This window comes from Eublepharis macularius, chromosome 10, assembly GCF_028583425.1.
Source record: "Eublepharis macularius isolate TG4126 chromosome 10, MPM_Emac_v1.0, whole genome shotgun sequence".
Classification (NCBI taxonomy): Eukaryota; Metazoa; Chordata; class Lepidosauria; order Squamata; family Eublepharidae; genus Eublepharis; species Eublepharis macularius.
Window position 1 is genome coordinate 9433244 of NC_072799.1, and position 14193 is coordinate 9447436.

A 14193-nucleotide genomic window follows, 5' to 3' on the forward strand; every position below is an offset into this window, starting at 1 on the left:
CTCACTCCAAATCCCAGCAACAGCTCCTCCCTCTCCCTCTGTTTATTGGAACTGAAAGCAGGAGGCACAGAGCTGTGCCTTATATAAGAAACATAGAGCAGAACAGGAGCTCTTTGGTTAGCAGACAGACCTGCCTAACAGGGTTTGAAGGGGTGAGATTGGTGTTTCCATGGCTACAGAAAGCCCATCTTTCCGCTGCTCGTTGCCCTCATAGAACAGAATGGGAGCTCTCAGGTTGGCAGGGAGAGCTGCCTATCAAGTTTATGTGGGCTAAGATTGGGGTTTCCACAGCAACGAAAGGTCTACAGACATTCTGGGCCTATGTTGCCTAGGGAATCAATGGATTGGAGCCAGCCTGTCTAGCATCACGAAGCATTCATGAATCAAATGAATTGGCTCCAAAAATCATGGATTTCATGAAAAACGTGGCCCCACAAAATGTGTTTTCGTGATACATGGATCGGTCCGATTTGTTATGAAATTTGATTTGTGTTTCAATTCATGCCCATGTCTAGCTGGGGCTAAAAGAACTCATCTCTCAACAGAGAGACCAGGGCTAAAATATGTTAATGTTCTAGATGGCTCCATGTGGTGGTAGAAAGTTTTGTCAAGTCATTGCTGACTCATGGCAACTAGAGTTCCCAGGTGCCTGCTGGTGGCTTCTGGAATCGACATCATTGTGCCTCCTGCAGGAGCATTTCTGCACTTTGTTTGGGGCTGATTTGGGCCCTCCATTCTTGTTCCATCTTCCACTTTGCTTCCAGGCCCAATTCAAGGTGTTGGTATGACCTTGGAGCCAGCATAACTTAAGGAGGACCTTTTCTTAAATGAACTTACCCATCCTCACTAGTCATCTTCCGAGGCCTTGCTTTGGATGTCCCTGCCATCTAAGGCTATCCACAACACCTGAATGGAACTTCCAGGACAGACACAGTCTACTGATGAACAGCAAGACCAAGCTGTTGCCTTCATATCCTGCTTGTAAGCTTCCTAGACAGGCCTCTGTGGCAACAATAAGATAGCCTGATGGTTGCTCCAACAGTGTTTAGCTTCTTCCTTTATTCTTATGATCCTACACAATTACTCATTGTATCACCGGCTATGCAATGGAGCCATCGGGGACTACTTGTATAGTCCTAGCTCAATTCATACTTCTCCCCAAACCCAAGGTTTGGTTAAACTAAGCATGCTTAGTGTGATTGTCTGAACACAGCCCACTTCACTAGATTAGGGTACATCAAAACTGCAGCTGGTGCCACAGATTGATTTTTTTTAAAACCACAGTGAGTCCTGAGTGCAATTTAAAGTGATACACAAACATAGACATCTTCGCTTCTTCCCTATTGTTGCCCTCACTGCAGTTCAAGCTAAGACACGGGCCAGGTCTCTCCGGGGGGGGGGGGGGAGGGCGAGGGAGGCAGGCAAAAGGACCAATGCAATGAGACCAACATTCATTGAGACAAACCAGGGTTTCAGTGACTGTCTGCGAGCTCAAGCCTGGTTTCATAAATTTGCCATATTTAACCAAGTGTTTGTATTGTGTCTGAACCAAGCCATTGCCTGCAGCCTAGCATTTGGCTCCAGTGAGTAATTCTGAACATAGTCATAGCTAGCCAATTTTCAGGTCATCATCTGCCAAACTTGCGATCCAATGTGTTGTAGTGGTAGGGGGTCCCATTTACCTTGTGGGGGGGGGCGTCCAACCCCCACTCCCATTGTCCACTGCTTAGTGTGTCAGCAAAAGAAGAACTTTTAAAAATCACAGCATTGTTTTCTGTGTCAAATTATTTCCAGTACAAAATGAAAGTGACATGGGATAGCTCTAGGAATCACTGGAAACTCTGTGGTTATACCATAAAAACATAGCATTTCTGGCCATTCCTAGAGCAACCTATGTCACTTCCAATCTTTTACTGTAAGTGATGTAACACCCCAGCCAGCATTGCCCTCCCCCATATCCCCACCCACAGCCTCCTGCCAGTTGCCAGGCACTGTCCGACAAGCCTGAGTCCCCATTCTGCCATTAACATCTTTATGCAGTAACATAAAAATGCATTTGATAGATTTAACATTTTTTCTTCTGAAAACTACCACATTTGGCTTCTTTTAGATTGGGGGAAATACATGGCTACCCAAATAATTTCCCCGGCAGAGTTAAAAGCAATTGGAGGTGGTCCCTTTAGGAATGAAAATAACATAAGATGTGCCTGCACTGCATGGGTTAGAGAAGATAAAGTTTTTTCTCCCTCTCCCGTAATAATAGAATTGGGGGAGAGGTCGCCCAGTAGCATTGGTGGAGTTAAACAGTGGCTTGTCTCTTTCTTGCCTTCACTTTTAAAATGAAGCCTCCGTGCTTTCAAAACAAAGTCTGGAAAATATTCATGGATCTTAACATTCTGCCCTCTTGCCTATGAGAAAATGTAGAGAGTGCTGTGCTTGGGGACATGGTCCGAATGACATTCAAACAGCCCTTCCATTCTTGACAGATCTCACAAGGACTTGCGGAGCATGCAGTAAAACCCTGAACAGTGTCTCTCGGAGTCCTTGAAATATGTACACTGGCCTCCCTTGCACATTCTATGATGGGCGTTTTGCTAGTAAATAAACAAGATCTAATAGGGGATGAACGCTTTGTGTCTCCGAGCGGCCCTAAAGAGGAATATCTGCTCCCAGTGCTCCAAGAGAAATCTTAAGCTTCCAAGCCCCTCTCGCTTCCTCAATTTGAAATGCCATTGAACTTTCTCTGAACGTTGTCCGGATGTGGAGAAGGGCAATGCCTCCAGACCCCCAGAGTCTATTGTTTCAAGTCCACTCTGACAGCACATCAAACAGCCATCTACTGCAGACCGAGGAAGATCGTAAAGAGCAGTTCCAGAGAAGCATAAAACCTTCAGTCCCTTACTTAGGATTTTGGAGATGAGCAAAAAACGTTTCATGGCATGCGGGTTTCTTTTAAGGAGGCCAACAGCCTAATTATTTCAAAAGGAGGCCAAGTGCAGTCGGGCCAGCATGAGGCAGATTCTTTGGAGGTGGATTGCTAAGAATGGGGCCTTTGAAAATTTGCAAATCAAACGCAATAAAAGAAACCCTGTTCGGAATGCGTCAAAAGGTATTCACCCCCACCGAGGATGTATCTTTATATCATTTTTGAGTCTGTGTTCTTACTTTGCATTTTATGTTTCATCCATGCTAAGGTAAAGTGATTTCTTAAAAAATCAGCATAACCCATAACTATTAAAATATGTAACCTTAACCAGAATTGTTTCTTGCAGTAGGCAATTGTTTCCAGTATTGAACTGCCCTTATCGTTAGGATATTTTTTCTTAAAATTCAACTGAAATTTATCTTCCCGGTGACTTAAGGCCATTCGATTCAACCTTGCCCTCTGGAGCAACACAGAAGAAAATCATTGTCGTATTCTATGTCATAGTCCTTCTGGTATTTGAAGAGTGTCCCCTCTTAGTCTACTGTTCCCCAGGCTAAACATGCCAAGTTCCTTCAGCCTCTCCTCTTTCGACTTGCTTTCCAGACTTCCAGCCATCCTTCTTGCCCACTACTGAGCTGGTTCAGATATCGGCTGTTTTCACACTGCTTACCGGCCACGGAACATCGTGCTGAGCTCCCGGAACGACAGCGTCTTCCTGGTGCAATTTTGCACGAAAACGGCAGTTCTCGCTGCAGTTTGCAAATTTTGGGGCAGAAGGTGGAGCCATTTGATGCCAAAGCCACGGTAACTTTGACAATTGATATTCCGCTTGAAACTCACAGCATCTCTAAGTAGAATAGAAAAGGTGGCTGTCAGAGACAGGCATCAACAGCAATATTCACAGTCAGACCCTTCCTCCCACTGAAGGGCTACATGATACCTCTCTCTCAGAAGCCCTGGGTGGAAGACCTTTCCTTGCCTACAGACAGTCCCCCAACCTTAAACGACTTCTCACCCACAATCATGAATCGGCCAGCAGAGTCACCAACACAGGTACCAGGCCCTGCAACAGACCCAGATGCCAGCTCTGCCCCTATATCTACCCAGGGAATACAATTACAGGACCCAATGGCATCAACTACACTATCTCTGGCTCTTACAGCTGCTCATCCTCCAACGTGATATATGCCCTCATGTGCCAACAATGTCCTTCTGCTCTGTACATTGGACAAACCAGCCAGCCTCTACGCAAAAGAATAAATGGACACAAATCTGACATGAGAAATGCCAACTTCCAAAAACCAGTGGGAGAACACTTCAATCTACCAGGACATTCCATCAAAGACTTAAAGGTCGCTGTGGTTCAACAGAAACCTTTCAAAAACAAAATCCAACGGGAGGCTGCTGAATTGGAATTCATATGCAAATTTGACTCTGTCAAGCTGGGACTGAATAGAGACTATGAATGGTTATCACATTATCACAGGTAACAGATTTCCTTTACAGCGGGGGAGCTGTAAAGCGGGGGAGCTCCCCCAGTTGTCTGGGGGAGCCCAGTGGCGCCTGGTATGGGCTTTTGGGGACCACAGTTCTCTTTGTCAGATGCATCTGGCAGGGAGAGCTGTGGTTATCGAAGGCTTATACTACATAGGAATTGGATGCTTATACTGCTGCAAACTAACACGGCAAACTGACTCCACACCAAAAGGAGATGTTTACATTTACTAGCAAAGGAATGTTTTGGTTGCCTCCCCGCTAATTGCATCTTGTCCCCTTCTGATATATGTCCCCTTCTCTCCTCTCTCCCTCCTCCTCTTCTGTATTTGACCAGTTTGTATCATGCATCTGATGAAGAGAACTTGATTCTCGAAAGCTTATGCTACAATAAAATTGGTTAATCTTAAAGGTGCTACTGAACTCTTTTTGATTTTGCTACTACAGACTAGCATGGCTAACTCCTCTGAATTTATAGATAAGAAATCATAAATACCCTCTCTCATATGACAGAAGCACAAGGCACTGCTTGGCACAAAATGGATGCCGGCCAGGTAAGAGCCTGAAAAAATACTTCAGGACAGTTAGAGAGGCTGGCTAACTAGTGCCCCCCCCAACATGCCCCATAGAGATAATCTAGGACAATGTGGTCTCCCAAGAAATTCCTGACTAATCGCATCCACCTGGCCTTACTTCCACTCACTCATTTACCCTATACAAACACCATCTAACACTATTCAGCAAACCATGGTAGCCTTTCCCATCTGGTACTCAAAGGGTCATCAAGCACCATTTACACCTGTAATCCACCTCAGGTAGACCCTTTAAGCCTTCCCTGACTCTATCTACCTCTGGAAAACCCATTAACTTATTTTTGGGGGTAGAATTCTTCAGTGTGCCCCAGGGAACATTTTGTCCTATATCTGGAGTCCTTAGCCACCAGAGTGTGTGTGTGTGAGAGTGTCTTGGATACATACATACACCCCCAACCCATTGTAGTTGTTGTAATTATTATTAATTTCCCAGGTACCTGGAAGAACAGTGTAGCAAGCCCCACTTGAGCTTCCCAAACAAGGTCTGTGAAGGCCCCCATCAGGGCAGGGGATACCCCACCTTTGAGCTCCTGTTGCACTCTGCTATTTCAAGTGCTGATGGTTGTGGGAAATTTTTTAAAAAACACTAGCATCCATTACATGATGATGTCATGTCAGTGGAAACCCCAGAAACTATAGAGGTTGTAGCTCTAGGAATCATCAGAAACTCTATGGTATAACCATATATTTCCCAGTGATCTCTAGAGCTACTTCCAGGTTTTTCCCAGAAGTGACATCATCACATTTGCACTGTTTCTCCCCACAGTTCCCCCCCTTCCAAGTCTCTTGCCTGTTGCCAGGTTTAACCTGGCTCTCCTATTCCAAACACTTGTATGATGCTCACAGGAGCTTGGCAAATCCTATGGGCATGCACATTATTTCAGAATTCCCAGAGAATGAGAAGGAGTATTATCTGCTGTGGCTTCTGGGAGACAGAGGAGGGGGCCAGCCGCAATGTGGACTGAGAGGATTGTCTCAGGCAGCTCCAACAATTTATTTATTCATATGCTTTCTTTTTATTTACTACATTACAACATCTATAGTCTATCTCTCTCACTGAGACTCAGGGCCAAGCTACAAGTGACAAATGACACTTGAACAGCAAGTGGATTGAGAGGGGGGCAAGTGAACAGGGAGAAATACACTTGCTGTTCAAGTGTCATTTGTCACTTGTAGCTTGGCCCTCAAAGTGGATTATGCAGAGTCAATACTATTAATATGAAGAAACATCTAATAGGCAACACACCAGGACTATGGCTGATCTGCCACTGAGCTAGCCACTGTTGGAGGAAGAATACTGGACTAGAGGGACACCCGACTGAATCTAACAAAATTCTTCTATTGTTCTTTTGATACTTGGGCCATCTAGATCCAGAGGAGTTCGCTGTGTTCACCTGTAGTTGCAAAATAGTAAATCTGACGAAGAGAGCTGTGGTTCTCGAACGCTTATGCTACAATGAAGTTGGTCAGTCTTAAAGGTGCTACTGGACTCTTTACTATATTGGACAATCTAGAAATTGGTCATTTTATGGCAGAAGCAGAAAATGGAAACCTGCTCCTGTCTCTCTGGAGGTTAATATCCCCTTGGTTTCCCTATTCACTTGCAAAAAGGCAAACACATTTTAAAATGCAAAAGTCCAAAACATTCCTTTCGTTATAGAAAAACCAAAGGCACTTTTGAGCAGCTTCCTTTTAGAGAAAGAGGGGGAAAAAACCACTTCTCTGCATGTATTCTCTGTGGGATCTCCAACGTGGAGCTCAGCAAGGACCTCCTGCTACCTGCCAATCTCGGCTTTATTACTTATGCGCCATTTACCCTTTGAGATTTGCTGAGCTAATCAAAAGAAATGCTTGTATTTGGCAAACTGGGGCAGCCCCTGGATCAAGGACACCCGGTGGTAAGTTGGTGTTGACTTAGTGGAACGGCAGCCCGTGCCAGGCATATTTTCTTTTCCTTTCTTCCAATGCAATTCTGTCAGCTACCGGTTTCTTAAGAGCTTGCTACACATTTGCTAAGTACCCCTTATAAAACGACCTTATGTACTGGCCTGAGCTAATCCCCTGCACAAGCTATTAGGTGCATCCCTCCCATGAAGATAACTCTCTGGACACGGGTGGCAAGGACTGGAATTCCCTTGCACGCAGCAATATTGGTAAGATGAAGGAGAAATGTAGCAGGGGATTGGATATCTCTGCAATTTTAGAAGCAGATCTGTTTGCTACGTTGGTATGCCACAATTATCGTCAATGAGGTGGCTTATATAGTTGCCCTTTTCCTCTTCCCATCCTCAGAACAACCCTGTAAAGTAGGTTAGGCTGAGATTGTGTGACCGACACAAGGCCACCCAGCACTTTTCTATCGCAGAGTAGGGATTCAAACCTGGATTTCTAAGATCCTAGCACAATGTTCTAACCACTACACCACATTGGTTCATTGTTAATTTTGCCACAGAAGTTTGCAGACCATCATTCCCTGCAAATTACAGGCACTAAAATCAATTTTAGTGTCTGTAATTTGTTCCCAATATAAAGGTGTACTATCTGAAGCAAGCTTTCTTTTAGCAGCCGCACATGCTCCTTCTCTTCTGCCAAAAAAAGTCTAGTAAGACTTACACAAAGAGGAATCTAGGCAGGTCCTCTCCATAATGATTTACATAATTTGCCCAGCACAGAAGAACAAAATGAAGCAAACCTAATCTCTGACCAGGCCCTCTCAGAGGGCCAGCAGGCTTTTCAAGGGAAGAGACAAACAAGTGGTTTGCCGTTGCTTCCTCTGAGTAGAGATTCTGGACTTCCTTGGTGATCTCCCATGCAAGTACTAACCCAGGCTGACCCTGCTCCCCCCCCCCCCCCAAGATCTGACACGGTCAGGCTAGTCAGGGTCATCTAGGTCAGGCCTCTAAACCATTCTGCACATTTAATAATGCAATACATATCCGTAACTAATTATTTACAAAAAATAATTTTGGATATCTAGTGGATATCAGCAAATCTGTTCTTTAACTAATCAATTGTGAATTGGTCATGGAATGCTGGAGACATCACTGTCCAATTGACATGTCAATCAATCTCAATAATCTATGTGTCATGTCTGTACCCCTGCATCCATGTCATTGTTCTAGGTGTTGAACCATTGCTCATCCTGTACCTTGATTTCAGTTTGTAAATGTTATAATTATCACTTTCGTTTCTCTCTCTTGCAGCCTGAGAACACAGCTGTGTTATCTCTCTCTTTGAAGCTCACTGAAGTGACCTTGCACTGTCTGAAATGTTGCTGTTTCTATTGTGCCTCTTTGTCCTGTCTAGCTGATGTATAAACTCCAGCAGAAGTTCCCAGACTTTTTCCCGTGCAAACTTGTGGTTTGGGAGGGGGGAAATAATTGAGTATTTAGAGCTGTACTTTTCTCAGGTTTCTATTCCTATCAAGGAAGTGTGTACTGCTTGGATCCTTTCTTGCCTCTGAGTAATTCTATGGACATATATATGGAAAGATTGGATTTCTGAATAAAAACCATTTAACCAAGAGCTTGGACTTTTGTTGCAATGGTACAGAGACCTGGTTACTATATCCTGTCCCTGATGTCCCAACTAAGGGGTGGTGAAGAATGCCCTCAAGTCATAGCTGACTTATGGCAACCCCCGGTGGGGTTTTCATGGCAAGAGACTAAGAGAGGTGGTTTGCCATTGCCTGCCTCTTCAGCCCTGGTCTTCAATGGAGGTCTCCCATCCAATTACTAACCAAGTCCATCCCTGCTTAGCTTCTGAGATCTGACGAGATCAGGCTCTCCTGGGCTATCCAGGTCAGAGCCCGAGCCAAAGAGAACATCTAAAATTTTACGCAGGGGAACAGCTTTGACACCATCCATGGTTAGACCTGGGGAGACAGGCAGAAGGAAGCATATTCAGCATTCAGCTCTACTGTGAAACATCTCACATATTTTTCTCCAAGACCTTTTCCAGAGATTTCTTACATTGGCCACGACTAGCACAAGTATTTCTTTCGGTCCACACAATTCTGACTTGGTTGCCTTCTGGCTCATCTGACTCACTGTGCCACATCCCAGAAGAACTCTTCATCAATATTGATCCTGAATTTCAAACTGTTAGGTTTTTACTGAGGTCACTGTGCGGATCTGTAAAAGCACCCAAAGCTAAATCGCCTCTGCCTATCTCACGGAAGACTTGAATGGAAATGGAAATGTCCAAGACTAGATTTCCTCTGACTTCTCTCTCTCTCTCCTCCCCCATTGCTCAGGCAATGCTTGAAGCTGCCAATTTTACAAATGGATTGTCCCTAAGAGGGTACACAGCCAGCTGAAGAAGTGTCACGTCTTGTCTCCATGGAGAACTTTATACAGTGCAATGAATGACAAAGACCATTACAAGATCAGAGTTACCAACAATACATACTCTGTCACTCTTTCAGCAAACAGAAGGAGAGAACATAAGAGTTAAGGAAAACCTCTTGATTCCTGGCATGTTCTGACCTTATTATTAGAAGTCAGAAGGAAAGGAGATCTTTCGAGGTTCTCCCATCATCAGGGTGTCAGAAGTTTTGTTGCCTTGAGACTTGTAAAGTTTTCTGCTTCAGATGACTTGGGGATGAGCAAAATACATTTATATTTTATTTCTTTGCATTTCATCTCTTGTGGTATGCTTTTTATATTCAATTAATGTGGTGTTTCCACATTCTCATGCTATCATTTTTATGAACAGTATACACATAGTATGTAACATTGATTTATTGATACACAAATGGCATTAAAAATAAACACATTTTACAGGAAAAAATGGTTTGAAGATAAAGAATCTCTCCACATGAGACACCTTGGTATGTGTTCCTCAAGTGTAAGGAGATGCCCGGTCGGTTTCGTTTTCTCCGCCATGTCGGACGCTCCTCTTCGCTGGCTCGAGAGGAAGCAGCCGAGCACCCTGTCCGGGCGGCTGATCTGCGAAGATTAGCCCCCAAAACTCCCAGTGAGGGAGGCTGGGTCCGGGACGCTGCGGGAAGAGCCCCCTGGAATCAATGCGGGGGGTTAATTGCCCGTTTGTCCCTACGGAGGCCGGCGGACGTGCGCGGCGCCTCGAGTGCTGCCGGGCCATGAGAAACGGCAAAGAGCAGAATTAGGCGAGAGCCTACAAGTAAGCGAATTCCTTCTGTTATTACAAGCGTACGTGAAGGAGAGGTGAGATCTGAAGCCAAGAGGGCTCACTCTTCCCCTTTGCTGAGTCTCAAAATTTGGTTGGCGCCCCCCCCCCAAATGGCAACAAAGAAACAAAGTCCTGCCCTTGGCAAGTCAGTTTCGGCTGCCTTAAAGGGAGAATCGTTGGAGGAAATTGTACGGAGGGCGGTTGGTGAAGCTATAAAACCCTTTGTTGACAAGCTGAATGAAACAGATCAAAGGGTCGGCTTAATTGAGAGCGAAGTGAAAACCATCAAGGAAGCAGCGGGGGGGGGGGGGCAGAGAAGTCTGCTCGGGAAAGTGCGTCACTCGTGAAGGCTACGAATAAAGAGCTTAAACTGGTGGAGAATCAGTTGATCGGGCTACAAGTGGAACGAACACAGACAATTTTGCGCCTCCAGAATGTGAAAGAGGAGGAAAACGAGGACCTACGGGGTCTTGTCTCGGAACTATTGGCGACACCCGCGAGGGCAACTAAAGAAGAAGTTAAAAGCGCCATTTTGGAAGCCCGTCGGGCTACTTCAAAGTATGCAATGAAGCGTCAGTTGCCACGCGAGATCATCATCGATTTTTCATCTAAGAGGATCCGGGACACTATCCTATACAATTCATACAATGCGGATTTGGACTTCTTGGGCAACAAAATTAAGATATTGAAAGACGTCCCATTTCTAGTCCGGAAAAGACGTTTTAAGTATAAAAAGTTCGCAGCTCTTCTGAGAGAACGTGGAATAAAGTACAAATGGTTATTTCCGGAAGGAATCTGGTTCACCCATAAAGATCAAGCCTTTAAGATATTATCAGAAGATCAACTAAGGGATTTTGAGGACAGGAACCCAGAATTCCAGTGCACCAAGCAAGACGAAAAGGAGAAGTCTGAGGGGGAGGGGGAGGAAACGAGCAATGCGGCTGCAGTTGCGCAGAGAGAACTCCGTCCGGGACCCAGGAGGGGAAGAAAAATTTAACTTGAAATTAAATTGTAATTTGCATTTAGTAAGGTCAACCACTCCATCAATATAATATAAAGCTTTAACTTTTGAATAATGGCAGTATGAAGGGAAAACAGAAATGTAGTGTTTAGTGTTTAGTGTTTGTAGGGTACCTTCCCCTTTTTTCCACCCCTCCCTCCCTCTCTCTTTTTTCTTTCCTCTTTCCTATCCCTTGTGTTATTGTAGTCTTTTGTAGTTACTGTTTTGTAGGGTATGTATGTATGTAGTAGTTGTATGTTAGATATTGAAAATAAAAAATTATATAAAAAAAAAAAAGTGTAAGGAGATGCAATATTAGCCGGGAAGCGTAGTTTAAAAAGACAGAGCCAGCAGAGATCGCTCTCAGAGGGTTTGTTAAATTCATCTTTGCCTCCAGGAAGGCTCTGTCAATTTCACCTCTCCAGTCTAAAACTGTGTGGGATCGCAACCAGAGGGCAGCAAGGAATGGAAATGGGCTGGAGCTCCCTTTCAGAGTCACATTTGGTCCTGTGGTGGTTCTAATGGGCTGAAGTTTCCCTTCTGGCATTTCACAGCCCCGTCACACAGCTCCAGTGATAGCAAAGCCTTTGCCCTGCCACTAGCTCTGTCTTTTTAAACTACCCTTCCCTGCTAACATTGCATCTCCCAACACGTGTTCTTCTTGGGTCAGATGTCCAAAGAATCAAGAGGAAATTCTATCAGACGGTGGAATCTGGGGTCGAAACAGCAGGACTGAGAATAGTGAAATCATTCCTACGAAGGAAACATATCTAATCCTCAGGAGCCCAGACTCATCTGGTAAACACCTTATTGTTAACCTACAAGAAAGTATACTCAGGATGACCTCAGTATACTTTCTTGTAGGTTAACACCTTATTTTTAACATACAAGAAAGTATACTGAGGATGACCTCAGTATATCAGGATTCATCTGCCCATGTGTAGTACAGTCAGGGTATGTATGTGTGATTCTAGAGGGGAAAGTCGCTATACAGCTGCCCCACAGGAAACTAAAGCCATGTGAGTCACTGGGAAAGGGAAGAGATGTTCCTTCCTTTATCTGTCAGGGAGACTGTCAGGTGAAGCCACAAACACCGCAACAGGATTGCCCTAAAATTCACTTAGGTTCAGTGTTATAGAAGTTATTTTTCTTATGTAGTTCTTTTTGTGCAGGGGTTTGGACTACCGAAACACCGATACCTGCCTGCTCTTCCCTTTTTGATTATCGAAGAGGTGTATTGTTCTAGAATTTTGCTGCTGCAGAATATGTTCTTACGGTTTTAAACTGTATTTTGTATTTTGTATTGCACTCTTAATTTTATATTATATTTTTGTTATTGTTTTTGATAATGTTGTTGCCCGCCCTGAGCCTGCCCACGGGGAAGGCGGGTTAGAAATTTAATAAATTAAATTAAATTAAATTAGACGACCCTGGAGGTCCCTTCCAACTCTGTCTCTCACTTTTCCCATCTATCTATCTATCTATCTATCTATCTATCTATCTATCTATCTATCTATCTATCTATCTATCTATCTATCTATCTATCTATCTGTCTGTCTGTCTGTCTGTCTGTCTGTCTGTCTGTCTGTCTGTCTGTCTGTCCGTCCGTCCGTCCGTCCGTCCGTCCGTCCGTCCGTCCGTCCGTCCGTCCGTCCGTCCGTCCGTCCGTCCGTCCGTCCGTCCGTCCGTCCGTCCGTCCGTCCGTCCGTCCGTCCGTCCGTCCGTCCGTCCGTCCGTCCGTCCGTCCGTCCGTCCGTCCGTCCGTCCGTCCGTCCGTCCGCCCGCCCGTCTAGTATTGCTCTTATAGCTATTATCTGAAGCAGAAATTAAAATGGAAAGAACCTTACTTGATATCATATCTCTGAGGTTTAATTATTACCCCTATATATTTTACCACAGAAAGAGTGATGGGATCATTTGTATCTGATAGTAACCACGTCACCTGGGCTCTCATATTAGGTAGTTCCATATTTTTAAGTAGAGGAATGATTAGGCTACCCTCAACTCATTAAATATGAGACATTCTATAATCATAAGTTCAATGGTTTCAATTTTATCATATGGGCATCTGCACGTTCTTTTAGAATATGGTACTTTCTTGTATTTACCCTCCAAAACTGCCAAAGGAAGGGCACTCATTCTTGCCAGCTTAAAAGCTATTGATTCTATGGGCCAAGCTACAAGTGATGAATTACACTTGAATGGCAAGTGAACAGACTCACATGCATTCCTCCCTGTTCACTTGTACTCCACTTGATCACTATGTGAACAGGGAGGAATACATGTGAGTCTGTTCACTTGCCATTCAAGTGTAATTCATCACTTGTAGCTTGGCCCTATGATTCTCTGATTCTAAGAAATCACTGACATTCCTAGCCTTTTAGAAATATGACCAGCCCATCTACTGCTTGGGCTGGAGGTGTTTTCAATCCTTAGAGTATTCTTAGAATGCTACCCTGGCACAAGCACATTTAATTTCCAACCTCAGGTTAGCTATTGCCAGTCCAGCTAACTGTGGCCAGGAGAATTCAGGAGAAACTTCCATTCAGCCTGAGGCTTAAACAAAGCTGATGCACATTGTCTTCTCTGGTCAATAGTTGTGGTGCAGAAGAAATATCGTTTGTCTTCTCAAGCACTGATGGAATTATCCTAGAAATGGTGAGATAGGAATCTTGGAGAGGAAACGGGAGCTGGGGATCCTACAGTCGAGGGGCGAGAGGCAGGAGGAGACTGGCCTGGTGTCATGTAATGGATAGAAAAGGGATCCCCAAGCTTGGTGAGTGAACTTTTAAAGGTTTGAAAACACTGCTGCTGGTCTCATCCCCTTATTACAGAGGGAGATGTTTCTGAAAGGGTGCTCCCTGTGGACACAGAGAAGGTGCCTCCTTCTGAAGTGCTTCCTATGCCAGTGAAGTGGAGGACTGGATCTTTGCTTTAGGGAAGAGATGCTTTGGGAGAGAACCAAGCGGGAACAAGGAAACATTGGCGTGTGTCCCAGCACTCACAGGCACCCCTGGTTAAAAACAGTG